Here is a 14,483-nt window from a genome sequence, read left to right as displayed (position 1 = left end):
TTAGTTACATAACAGATCAAAATAGAGTAATCAAACTCGCAATACATTTGTTAAGTTAGAATATAGCGCCACCTATTGGATAGGGAGAGAAACTCTCACTTGGCCATCTGGATTCGGCTAAGCAACATGCCAGAGCATGTATTAGATCTGAATAGTTTATTGTAAATAAATTAGTTATTTCTTTTGCTATACAGTCCACTTATTAGTTTAGAATCAAAGTACATGGTCAGCAGAGCCGGAGAAATGAACAAAATGCTGGTATTAGATAGAAACAAAACTTCGTTAAAAGCGAAACTAACTAGGTTAGAAAAAGTAGTGAAGGAATATGATGATAGTTCGAATAAGAATGAAATTCAAATAAAGTATAGATCGCTACAAAGCATTCAAATGGATATTAGAAACTTGAGGATTAGATATTTCGAAAGCGTTGATGAAAAAGATGTCACAGACATCGATGAAGAAATCCCCGAAATGGAAGAAAGAACGAAGTTCTAGAGGTAAGAATTATGGAAATTCTATCATCTATAGCACATTCTGAAAATGAAAATGATTGTAGTAAATTTGATCCTAAAGTACAAATACGTTTGCCAGAATTACCAATTCCTAAGTTTTCTGGTAAATATACCGAATGGAATAATTTTAAGATTCAATTCGAAAACATCATAGCGAATAACACGCAATTAACAGAAGTTCAGAAACTCTACTATTTAAAGGCTGCATTAACTGATGAAGCAAAAAATCTTGAAACTGTTGATGATACTTTTAGTTCTCTATTTAAAGCTCTTCAAGATAGGTATGAAAATAAAAGAATATTAATTGAGACGCATATAAAGTCAATAATGGATTTACGTACTTTAACATTCGAATCGTCTAAAGGAACAAGATATGTAATAGATAATGTTACTAAAAACGTTAGGGCTTTGAATGTTTTAAAATATGAGAAAAATAATTTATCGGATATTCTGTTATTAAATATCGTACTTCAGAAACTAGATTTCGAAACGCGCAAACAATTTGAACTAAGCATTAATGCTACGGAAGTTCCTACGTTTGATGAATTAATTTCGTTTTTAGAGAAAAGATGTCAGTTATTGGATAACATTAACCGTAGTATTAATAAAATGAAATATCCGTTAGAAAAAAGTTCGAAATCAAAGGCTCTGATGGTTAAAACGGATAGTGTTTCGATTTGTGTTATATGCAAAAATAATAATCATCCACTGCATAAATGTGATTCATTTTTGAAATTAAATCCAAATCAAAGATATGAAATAGTTAAAACCCATAAATTGTGTCTAAACTGTCTCAGTAACGAGCGCAAAATGCAATTCTAAGTTCAGATGTTCGGAATGCCATAAAAAACACCATTCATTAATACATCACCTGCTCAGAAATGGCGCCATTCAACATAAGTTAGACATAACAAAAACGAGTGACCAAATTATAAACAAGAATGAGTGACGAAATTATAAACAAGAACACAGATGTCTCTAATAAAAATCAATCAAGTTGTCTTTTGACAGGCAGAGAAAACGTCAATAATATATATTTGCAATTCCGAAGGAAAAAGAATCCCAGTTCACCCAATACTTGATAACGGCAGCATGAGTTGTTTCTTGTGTGAAGGAGTTGCTAATTTGTTAAATTTAAAGAAAGAAAGAATTTATGCATCTGTATCCGGAATTAATGAGAACGAATTAATGAGAACGTTATAAATATTAATTATCAACTAGATGTACAGATTTCGAATAAGGATTTAACATATGTAAGATCAGTTAATTGCTTAGTTATTTCTAAAATAACCAATGTAACTCCATCAAGGTATTTAGATGTGAAGTCATTAAATATTCCCATTGATATTGAATTAGCGGATCCGCAATTTGGAACACCTAACAAAATAGATATGTTACTAGGGGCCGAATTGTTCTTTGAGATTTTAAAAGAAGGAAAATTTCAATTAGAAAATCAACCGTTGATATTTCAAGAAACAGTTTTTGGATATATCGTGTCTGGTGCATGCAAGAGTGACTCAGAAGTAAATTATTGTGGTTTAGTTCTAAATAGTGAAGAAAGAGTTGAAGAAATTTTGCAAAGATTTTGGGAAGTTGAATCCATTGAAAATGTTGAGGATGCTTTGAGTGAAGAAGAAAAATACTGTGAAGAACATTTCAGGCGTACTCACTATAGACAAAATGATGGAAGATATGTAGTTCAGTTACCCAAAAGGGAAGGAGACCCATTAGGAGAATCGAAAACGCTTACTGAGAAAAGATTGCATCAAGTGTGGAATCGACTAGAAAGTGATTCGAATATGAAAACATTATATAAGAATTTTATTAAAGAATATAAGGATCTAAATCACATGGAAGAAGTTCAAGAAATTGAAACATCGACTTGCAATTATCTTAGTCATCATGGAGTTTATCGGCCAGAGAAAGCCTCTACCAAGCTTCGCGTTGTGTTTAATGCATCCGCGGCTACTAGCAATGGAAAGTCACTGAACTCAATATTAATGAAAGGGAGAATACCTCAAGAAGATTTATTTTCTATTATTATTAGATTTCGAAAGTACAATTATGCATTAGGAGCTGATGTTCAGAAGATGTACAGACAAATACTTATTGAACCATCTCAACGAAACCTGCAGTTGATCTTATGGAAGGAATCAGTTGGTAGTCCTGTGCAGACTTACCGTCTAAGGACTGTAACATACGGAACAGCAAGTGCACCATTCCTTGCAACAAGGGTCCTGAAGCAGTCAGCAATGGATGAAGCGACAGACTTTCCTCATGCCTCAAGAGCCATACTGAAGGACTGTTACGTGGACGACATTATTACTGGAGCTAATACCATGCAAGAAGCCAAGGAGTTGCAGACACAGTTAACTTGTCTTCTAGAACGTGGTGGAATGCAATTACACAAATGGTGTTCAAACAATCCAGAATTATTGAAGAATAAAGAAAGTGCTACTCAGGATTACTCCTTTCAAGTTACGGATAAGCCTCAGATTACAAAGGCCTTAGGAATGTCATGGAATACGTCTACAGACTGTTTTTCTTACGATTTAAAGATACTTGACTTTGAAGAAACAGGCACGAAAAGAGATGTCTTATCAACAATAGGTCGCCTCTTTGATCCGTTAGGTTTAATTGGACCTGTTACGACAAAAGCTAAAATATTTCTACAAAACCTTTGGCTTCTAAAATTAAATTGGAATACACCTCTTCCTAAAAATTACTTTGAAGAATGGAAGGAATTTCTGCATAGTCTAAAAATAGTCAACGATTATCGCATCCCTAGATTTGTTCTAACCAATGGATTACAACAAATAGAAATTATAGGATTCTGTGATGCTAGTCAGAAAGCCTATGGTGCTGCAATTTATGTGAAATGTATGTCATCTTCAAATGAATGTTCATCAAGACTTCTGTGCAGCAAGTCTCGTGTGTCACCTCTGAAGTCAATTACCATTCCTCGTTTGGAACTTTGTGGTGCAGTTCTGTTGGTAAAACTAATGAAAAGAATATTAGAGGTCATTCAGCTACCTATTGTCAAGGTGTATTACTTCACTGATTCGTCAATAGTATTAGCATGGATTAAGAAGGAACCTTATCAACTAAAGACATTTGTTGCTAATAGAGTATCTGTTATTCGAAGCATGACTGCGGTTCATGAGTGGTACCATGTTAACACTCACAATAATCCAGCTGATTTGATATCACGTGGAGCTGAACCTAAAGATCTTCTTCATAATGATTTATGGTGGTATGGACCAACTTTCTTGACTAAGGAGAGGTTTTTGACTAATCCTTGTGAATTAATTTCATCTGATATGGATGATGTGGAATACGTCAAAGAACTCAAACTTAAGGATAATGACTTAGTTAATCTAAATGTGAACTCTAATTCCCTTGTTTTAGATCATATTCTTAACATTAGTAATAACTATATTCGTATTATTCGTGTGTTAAGTTTTGTTTGTAGATTTATAGCCAATTGTAAGGGAAAAAATTTAATAGGTTCTCTAACTGTTAAGGAATTGGATGACGCTGAGAAAATCATGATCAGGTATGTACAGTTACAACATTTTAGCAAGGATATTCTATCTTTAAAAAATAAGAATTGTGTTTCTTCCAAAAGTAAGTTAAAATTTTTATGTCCATTTCTAGATAATGATTCTCTTCTGAAAGTAGGAGGCAGACTTGCCAATAGTAATCTTAATTACAACCAAAAGTTTCCTTATGTAATGCCAAAAGATCATGTATTTACTAGATTAATTTTTCAGTATTACCATGTTAAATATTTACATCTTGGTGCTCAAGCACTATTGCATCAGGTTCGTAGTAAATTTTGGGTTATTAATGGTCGAGATATAGCTCGAAAGATTGTACAGTCAAAAGTCGTTAATCCGGACTCGTCGGGACTTTGGCGATTAATTTTTCAGTATTACCATGTTAAATATTTACATCTTGGTGCTCAAGCACTATTGCATCAGGTTCGTAGTAAATTTTGGGTTATTAATGGTCGAGATATAGCTCGAAAGGTTGTACAGTCAAAAGTCGTTAATCCGGACTCGTCGGGACTTCGGCGATTCCGGATTATCGATTTTTCCGGATTATAGATCATCAGTTTAAATCTCGTAAGATGGCATGCAGAAATTCTAAAATTAAAAATATGAAACCGTAATTTATGAAATAAAGAACAATTATGATCTAAAGGGTATCAAAATTTGCAAAAAGAAAAAGCTTAATATTTATTTGTTTACTTTATTAAACATTTAAACATTTCTTTCAATGTAAGTTGTTTAAGTTTTGCTTCATTTCATGTGATAATACTTTCTCTTTAATTCTATTAAACAGACAATTTCTTGTTCAGTTACAAAGTTCCGCCGTTCAAGTCCTATAATTGCTGTGTCAAGAACACCGACTAATTTGTCAATCGAAATTTTTTTGTTTTCAATAACCTCTGTCACTTTTCTTCGCTATCCGAAGCGAATTATAATGACGAGGAACTTGTTTTAAATCATATCAAAGATGGAGCATATCGAGATGAAATACTACATTTGGTAAGGAATTATAAGCCAAATAAAATAAAAACATCTGTGCTGAAGATAAGGATAGTGCTGACAAATCAACTTCCAATTCATTAGGCGCCCCCCGAGCAGCGTGAAACTGATAAACAGATTTCGGATTTCAAAACATACTTTCACTTTAGATCCTTTACATATTAACAAATATATATCGGAAATTCTATTTGATATAATCGAAAGTTTAAGCTTACTTTTATAAAATTGCTCTTACAGTCTGCAAAAAATAATAAGCCGGATGCAATTCGAAAATTAAGGAACAACGCAATCATCAACATTAACTGAAATAGATAATTAGATAATTTTAGCTTATACTTCCATTATACATAAAATGCGCATGCAAAAACGTATTCTGCACTTGCGCACACTCATATGCGCAGTCGTAAAAGGTCTTACGCGCACGCGTGAACGCCTCTGCGCATGTGTCAACGTGGCGCATGCGCATAAAGTTTTTAGTTTTGATGTCCGGATTATAGATCATTCCGAATTATATGTGTCCGAATTAACGACTTTTGACTGTACATGAATGTGTAACATGTTTTAAGGTTAAACCAATTGTATGTAAACAACTTATGGGAAATTTACCTGGTGAGAGAGTTAATCCAGATTTTGTATTTAATACGTGTGGACTCGACTTTTCTGGTCCATTCCTCATCAAGTATAAAAATCAGAGAAAGGGTAATTATGCAAAAGTCTACGTTGCTATATTCATATGTTTAGCTACTAAAGCAGTACATTTAGAGGTAGTAACTGATTTAACTTATGTTGAATGGCGCCATTTCTGAGCAGGCGATGTATTAATGAATGGTGTTTTTTATGGCATTCCGAACATCTGAACTTAGAATTGCATTTTGCGATTAAATGCTCGTTACTGAGACAGTTTAGACACAATTTATGGGTTTTAACTATTTCATATCTTTGATTTGGATTTAATTTCAAAAATGAATCACATTTATGCAGTGGATGATTATTATTTTTGCATATAACACAAATCGAAACACTATCGGTTTTAACCATCAGAGCCTTTGATTTCGAACTTTTTTCTAACGGATATTTCATTTTATTAATACTACGGTTAATGTTATCCAATAACTGACATCTTTTCTCTAAAAACGAAATTAATTCATCAAACGTAGGAACTTCCGTAGCATTAATGCTTAGTTCAAATTGTTTGCGCGTTTCGAAATCTAGTTTCTGAAGTACGATATTTAATAACAGAATATCCGATAAATTATTTTTCTCATATTTTAAAACATTCAAAGCCCTAACGTTTTTAGTAACATTATCTATTACAGATTCATTACTTGCTACTATTAAAAGATTTATTGCTAGACGTGGAAAATGTAATACCATAATGTCAGATAACAGTACTAATATGGTTGGTGCAAAATCAGAACTGAAAAAATTGCACAGTTTAGTCCTTAAATCTAATTCTGATATAGCAGATTTCTTAACATCTGAAGGTATAAATTGGAAACTAATTCCACCTAGAGCACCAAATTTCGGTGGTTTATGGGAAGCATGTATTAAGTCATTTAAATACCATCTTCAGCATACAATCAGCAGTTATAAATTAACTTTAGAAGAATTTTGGACTGTTGTCACACAGATTGAAGGTATTCTCAATTCTCGTCCAATTTTACCCTTATCAACAGATGCAAATGACTTTGAAGCCTTAATGCCGGGTCATTTCTTAATTGGACGTTCCATTACTTCATATCCTGAACAAGATTTGTCTCATCTTACAGATAATAGACTGTCTAAATGGCAAGTTATTACCAAGTTCATTCAAGTTATTTGGAAATGTTGGCAAACTGATTATTTAAATCATCTACAACAACGCACCAAATGGTTTATTAATAAAGAAAATTTAAAGGCACGTATGTTAGTTGTGTTAAAGGAAGATAATCTTCCGCCATTTAAATGGTCTTTAGCAAGAATTCTAGAAGTTTTACCTGGTAAAGATAATAAGGCCAGAGTTGTTAAAGTGAAAACATCAAATGGTGTGTATATTCGATGTATTAGTAAAATTTGTTTATTACCTATCCAGGATAATAATGCTTAGTTTACATTATTATGTTCTTATTGAAAATTGTGCTTTACATTAAAATGGAATTGTTTAAAGAATAAGTTCGATTGTAGAATAGTGAATGTTTATGTTTTTAAAATGTTGCATTATTTTATATTATATTCATGATGAAATTATCTATCATCTTTCATATTGTAGTGTAGAATTAGTTTTTCTTGATTGTTAAATTGTATGTATGTTAGTAATTTGTATGTTGAAATTTGTAATTTCAACGAGCGGCGGCATGTTAAGTTAGAATATAGCGCCACCTATTGGATAGGGAGTGAAACTCTCACTTGGCCATCTGGATTCGGCTAAGCAACATGCCAGAGCATGTATTAGATCTGAATAGTTTACTGTAAATAAATTAGTTAGTTCTTTTGCTATACAGTCCATTTATTAGTTTAGAATCAAAGTACAACATTAATATTAAAAGAGCTATACATATATACTTTTAAAGATTTTTTTTAAAAAAGGGCACAAAAACACCTCTCTAAAACCAGACTTGGAAGAACATCTTGGAAACAAAAGTCGTATACCATAAAAGAAATATTTCATTCAGAATTTTAACGTAAGAACCCTTTCTAATTTTAAGTTCTCTACTTAGGTACTCTCATCCATGAGAGAGGACAGCTTAGTCCGATATACCAGAAATTATCTTGAAATATTACCAGGTGACTTTAATGTAATTATAGAAATATTTCACTCAGGGAAAGAACATATTGTCTAGCTGCCCGGGTTCGAGCTAAGCTTTAATATAGCAAGCTAAAACACATCAAATGCCATTGAATGATACAGCATTTTGAAATGTTACAAAAAATTTAAATGCAATTTCGTGGAAGTGCTATTGCAATTACCTACATACTAAAATTTTGACCAAAAATTCAAGAAAACTAAGATACTCCTTTTTCTTTCGAAGGAATCAAAGTCATATACTAATGTAGGGATGCTCAACATATTGTACTATGAAACCTACACATAGGAATGTAATTTTGTCAGCTATGTGAGATGTCCAATACGGAGATTTTCCGTAAATTGTAGAATAGAACCTGCGTCTAAAAACAGACGAAAGGTAGAACATTATTCAAATACTTTACCTTTAGCCTTGAAGCAGGTGTTCTATATTAAACTGTATTAATTCACATACAGAATTAGTAATATAATAGCTCAAAATATCTTAAGAACCAAACACGCATTAAATAAACATTAAAAAATCTATATACATTTATTAGTGTTATGAGGGTTTATTCTGAAATATTATAAGGTCACTTTCAAAGAAATGATAGAACTTTTCACTCAGGGAAGGGACATTCTGTCTGGCTGCCCGGGTTCCATCCCAGCTTCTGTTACAAAAGTTTTATAGAAGAATTTTAAAAATCCAGAATTGAAACGTATGAAGAAATTATTGAACATACCTGGTTCTATGATTTAGCCATTCTTACAGACATAGTAACTAAACCTTAAATTTGAGGGAGGGGGCGTGAGAACTAAACTAGAGTCTTTGAATTAAAGGATATTATAAATTCATTTTAAATCAAAATTAATTTTGTGAAAATATTACACAAATATGAGGAATATATATTTTTACCATAATGTAATGTACGTTTTGCCCCTTTGAAAATCTGGAGAACTAGGGGGTGAAATATAAGAAAACTGAAAGAATCATTTGGAAAATCTCATCGAGCTTAAATTAGTTTCTAAATTAGATGTTTTGAGTGTATTTAAAATTAGGCTAACTACTTCATTCACTTCAAACCCATTACATAATACTAGTATTTAAGAAAAATGGTAAAAGATTGCAAATATGTTAAATAACAATTCTATTGATCTAGAAATGGAAATAACTGATTTTCATCCTAATTAAGATCAAGAATATCACAAAAAGCCATTTGAATAGTCCTAGAACAGAAACATCATGAACAGTTAAACTTTTAAAAAGATAAATTCCTGCTTCCAATCTAATTAAAAATGTGAAAGAGGATTTTCAACAATGAACTTGTTAAAATCAATGTTTAGATACAGGATAACAAATCAACATCCCAACGACTGCAAGGATTACTGCACACTTTAAAAGAGCTACTGGGAAATATGTGCTCTTTACAGCGACGTGGTTACAGTTGCATCAGTCATTCTTATAAGCAAAAGACATCAGCTTTTTCAAAAAATAATTCTGTCATGTACTTGCCAAGAGAACGAAAACAAGTCCTAAAGAAACTTTCAGAGTGCTTTTCAAAACCAAGTTGAAAGTTAGTCTGCAGAATTTTACTTCGATAATAATAAAACATCTCTGATTTTATTTGAAAATGAATTTTTTTTTATCGATTTTAAAGAGATCTTCGAAAATTAGTTCATAAAACTTCACAATATGCCAAAATTGTTCAGATTAGGGACAAAATATAATAAAGTATGCTTAAAACAACTAAGAAAAAGCACATTTTGAGCATCCTTAACAGAAGACAATTTGGCTCCACTACCTTTCTTTACGAGTATACATTAAATTTTTATTTACATTTCTTTTTTATTCAACACTTAACTTTCAATGGTTTTAAGAGAAACAGCACTTGATAGAGAGACTCTAAATTCGGAAAAAACTGAAACAAAATTGGTTTATACCCAGGCAGTGCAATTACACTGGCCTGTTGGGAAGAGAAGACCCCGTTGGACATGGAAAATATTAGGCCACACAGAGAGGAAAATGTTTAGCCTCCTCCTCGTAATGCAAAAGGAGGCCACTTGGGAAAAAATTACACCACAGCAGTACTTTTGAAACCACCACAAAGCAACAGAACTCTAACAAATCTCAGACTTCTGATAATTATAGTGTGATTAACAGTTCAACCTCACTTCGAATATTACAATACAATATACAGAAAGCACCAATTCAGACACTTCAAATATGGCATTCAAAACCTACGAAATTAATGCATAAATGCTACCCTAAACATTAAAATATAATGTGAAGCGTTCATGTAAAATAAATAACTAGTAAAGCTCCAATATAAAGCAAGATGTGAAAAGAGACGTACAAATTATAACATTCAAGCATTTCTAGTGGAAATAAAGTTGATATAAAACAAGAATTACCAGCCACAGATGTCTTTTTGCTCTGCATTATTCATGCGTTCTTTTTCTTTCACGATATGTTCTGCATTCCAAGAGTGCACAAAAATGATCACAAATTACACTAGAAGGGATCAAAAGGGGAAAAAAGAAATCATTAGATTTTAACTACTTTGATATTAAAGAATAATTATACACAAAGAGAAATATCGGTTGATCTTTACATTATGGTAACTTGGCATTTTTTTGGCGAAAATTTGGCGACCAACTCTCCTACAGCAAGCCTCTATTTTTTTTTCCCGCCGCCATTTTGTCTTCACGAAGTAAAGACATGTTTCTTTTCTTTTTATCTACTGAACACTTCTTCCAACAATGTACTAGCCCAATTACACTTATGCTAGAAATTTTATCTAACAAAACTGCTTAATCATGACAAATATTCACTGCAAAATTGGGAAAAAGTGCACAATACCATACTCCTTGCGCGTTTTTCAAAATAACACATACACATAAACCATGTACACGCTGACTTATTTTTACTTAAAAAAACATCCCAGAATTGCACAAAAATGGCATTGCGCACACTCTTCACTATATCCATGTACACTGCTTTTTTCTCATAAATTAGAAAAATTTCACGAAAATACATGACAATTTTCTGAATCTTTAAACCCGGTAAAAAGAACATATATGAAATTAACTGATCGCGAAAAAGTATTTACCCTTTTCAAATATGAACATTTTTACATATAAAATAAATAAAATATCCAAAAACATTTACCTCTAAATCATCTATTACATTATACACATCACCAACGAATTCATACCGCAACCATTACAAATACTTAGAGTCAGATATTTAAATTATTTCCATGCACGTTTACTTCAACTAAAACGTATACCAAATTCCTACAAACATAAAATTCACAAAATAATTAATTTAATAAATTAATAATAATTAATAAACATAATTTAATAATTAATAAACATTTAATTAAAATATAATTAAATTCAAAAACACTACTTAAAATATAAATGAGCACATACATTAAATTAATACATACATAAATACCTATTTCGAATTCACTTTAGTTACAGCCATGGGATCCAAAAATTCACGAACACTGTTTCACACAACACAGAATAAAGCCAAATACAAAATTTCCAGATTTTTTCCTGAATTCCCCCTTTTCCGATTAAAGAACCGTAATTCATCCATTAATATCACATGACATATCCCATGATCTCTCATTTCCCTCACACAAAATAATGCGTAATCGGAACTGAGTACTGCTCACATTATTACCAAAGTCGCAGGTAGTAAACTTTATCGCCTCCAAATTGTCGCCAAACTACCAGTTACCATATTGTAAAGATCAACCGAAATATCTAATATTGTTTCTTAATATATAAAACTTCAAAAGTAGCCTTCTTTGTTTTAAACCCCAGCGATGTGCTACATTGCTACTAAAATCATGACTGCAGTCAATAGAAAAGCAAATGATTTTCCTAATACGACAGAAGTACAGTAAGCGAAAGGGGTTTTTAGTATATGGATTTAAGATCAATAATGAAAAAAAAAAAAAAAAAAAAAAATTAGACAGTTATTACGGATACACAGAACAAAAGGGATAATGAATGGGCTGATATTTAGAATATGGTAACTGGTAGTTTGGCGACATTTTGGAGGCGATAAAGGCTACTACCTGGGACTTTGATAATAATGTGAGCAGCACTCAGTTCCGATTACGCATTATTTTGTGTGAGGGAAATGAGAGATCATGGGATATGTCATGTGATATTAATGGAGGAATTACGGTTCTTTAATCGGAAAAGGGGGGAAATCGGGAAAAATCTGGAATTTTGTATTTGGCTTTATTCTGTGTTATGTGAAACAGTGTTCGTTAATTTTTGGATACCATGGCCCTAACTAAAGTGAATTCGAAATGGGTATTTAGTGGGATTGAAAGGGGTAGTAATAAGTGTTTCTTTAAGGTTGTGCGAGATAGAAGTAAAGATGTTTTATTAAATTATTTATTTTACCTGGTACCTTGCTGTGAACTATAAGTATGATTTTAAAGATCCTGAAACAGGCGCACATACGCTTGCTTTTTATTTAGCGGAGGAAATAACAAAAATTTATCGGACACGTAATCAAGATTCTGAAGAAGATTAGGTAAGTTAGTATTTTTAATTATTTGAGGATATTATTTTTATGCATTGTTCTAAATGTAAGGTGGAAGTAAAGTAATTTGGTATTATTGGGAAAATTGTTATTAGCAATAATTTAGTTTAAAGTAATTAGGATTGTAAGCTAATTTTTATTAATGTAAGCTAATTTTTATTAATTTAATGTATGTGCTTATTTATATTTTAAGTAGTGTTTCTGAATTTATTTATATTTTAATTAAATGATAGTTATTTTGTGAATTTTATGTTTGTAGGAATTTGGTATACGTTTTAGTTGAAGTAAACGTGCATGGAAATAATTTAAATATTTGACCCTAAGTATTTGTAATGTTTGCGGTATGAATTCGTTAGTGACGTTTATAACATAACAGATAATTTAGAGGTAAAAGTTTTTGGATATTTTATTTTATACGTGGAAATGATCATATTTGGAAAGGGTATATACTTTTTCGTTATTAGGTAATTTGATATATGTTCTTTTTAATGGGTTTAAAGATTCAGAAAATCGTCATGCATTTTCGTGAAATTTTTCCAATTTATGAGAAAAAAGGAGTGTACATGGATATGGTGAAGAGTGAGCGCAATGCCATTTTTGTGCAATTCTGGGATTGTTTTTTTAAGTAAAAATAAGTCCACGTGTATATGGTTTAGTGATATTTTAATTAAATGATAGTTATTTTGTGAATTTTATGTTTGTAGGAATTTGGTATACGTTTTAGTTGAAGTAAACGTGCATGGAAATAATTTAAATATTTGACACTAAGTATTTGTAATGCTTGCGGTATGAATTTGTTGGTGACGTATATAATATATTAGATGATTTAGAGGTAAAAGTTTTTGGATATTTTATTTATTTTATATGTGGAAATGTTCATATTTGGAAAGGGTATATACTTTTTCGCGATCAGGTAATTTCATATATGTTCTTTTTACCGGGTTTAAAGATTCAGAAAATTGTCATGTATTTTCGTGAAATTTTTCTAATTTATGAGAAAAAAGCAGTGTACATGGATATAGTGAAGAGTGTGCGCAATGCCATTTTTGTGGAATTGTGGGATTTTTTTTAAGTAAAAATAAGTCGACGTGTACATGGTTTTTGTGTATGTGTTATTTTGAAAAACGCGTAAAGAGTATGGTATTGTGCACTTTTTCCCAATTTTGCAGTGAATATTTGTCATGATTAAGCAGTTTTGTTGGATAAAATTTCTAGCATAAGTGTAATTCGGCTAGTAGATTGTTGGAGGAAGTGTTCAGTAGATAAAAAGAAAAGAAACATGTCTTTACTTCGTGAAGATAAAATGGGAGCGGGAAAAAAAAATAGAGGTTTGCTGTAGGAGAGTTGGTCGCCAAAAAATTGCCAAGTTACCATAATCTAAAGATCAACCGGATAATGATCTTCGAGAAGTGTAAATAATTTCAGTGCTGGTAGAAAGATGGCAGCAAAAGACAATAAGCAGGCAATTTTAAATCACAAATAAACAAAATAAACTTTACTATTAGCTTTGAAGCAGGTGTTATATATTAAACTATCTTAATTCACATACAGACTTAGTGACATAACAGATCAAAATAGATTATTTTAAAAAAAAAAGGGCACAAAAACACCATTCTAAAAACAGATTTCGAAGACCATCTTGGAAACAAAAGTCATATACCATAAAAGAAATATTTCATTCAGAATTTTAACGTAAAAACCATTTCTAATTTTAAGTTCTTTATTTAGGTACTCTCATCCATGAGAGAGAACAGCTTAGTCCGATGAACAAAAAATTATCCTGAAATATTTCCAAGTCACTTTAATGAAATTATAGAAATGTTTCACTCAGGGAAAAAACATATTGTCTAGCTGCCCGGGTTCGAGCCCAGCTTTAATATAGCAAGCCAAAACACATCAAATGCCATTGAATGATACATCATTTTGAAATGTTACAAAAAATTTAAATGCAATTTCGTGGAAGAGCTATTGCAATTACCTACATACTAAAATTTTGACCAAAAATTCAAGAAAACTAAGATACTCCTTTTTCTTTCTAAGGAATCAGTCATATACTAACGTAGAGATGCTCAACTTATTGTACT

This window comes from Stegodyphus dumicola, chromosome X2 (assembly GCF_044657685.1).
Source record: "Stegodyphus dumicola isolate Sdum_Otavi_A_Nest chromosome X2, ASM4465768v1".
NCBI classification, from domain to species: domain Eukaryota; kingdom Metazoa; phylum Arthropoda; class Arachnida; order Araneae; family Eresidae; genus Stegodyphus; species Stegodyphus dumicola.
The sequence above is the reverse complement of the archived record's forward strand: the minus strand, read 5'-3'. Positions refer to the sequence as shown.